Genomic DNA, 426 nt, shown 5'->3' with positions numbered 1-426 from the left:
AGATATATGCGAAATAGCTTGTATAAAAGGAAGACTAATGCGATCTTGACTTCTTCGGAGCCAAAATGACGAACGCATGTTTCTTCTAGAAGAGCAATTCGAGGTGATGTTATCATCGTCGACATTATTGTATTAACGACATTATAATTTATTCTTGTAACGTCATTATCGTTATCGCTAACGATTGCCGTGATTGTCGTCGGCGCCTTCCGCAGCGGAAGCTACCATCGTACATACATTATATATAAATAATCGTTCTACTGCTAATCTCGCGTTTGGGGAAATCTCGACGTGAGAAATCGGTGCCCCGTGATTAATACACTGCGTATTGTAGCCGATGATCGTGACGGATAATCGAATAAGAGAAAAAAAAGAAGCGGGACACAAAGGCGAATTATATGTGTATATATATATATATATATATAT

This window comes from Atta colombica, unplaced genomic scaffold (assembly GCF_001594045.1).
Source record: "Atta colombica isolate Treedump-2 unplaced genomic scaffold, Acol1.0 scaffold121, whole genome shotgun sequence".
Lineage (NCBI taxonomy): Eukaryota > Metazoa > Arthropoda > Insecta > Hymenoptera > Formicidae > Atta > Atta colombica.
This window is presented reverse-complemented; position numbering follows the sequence as displayed.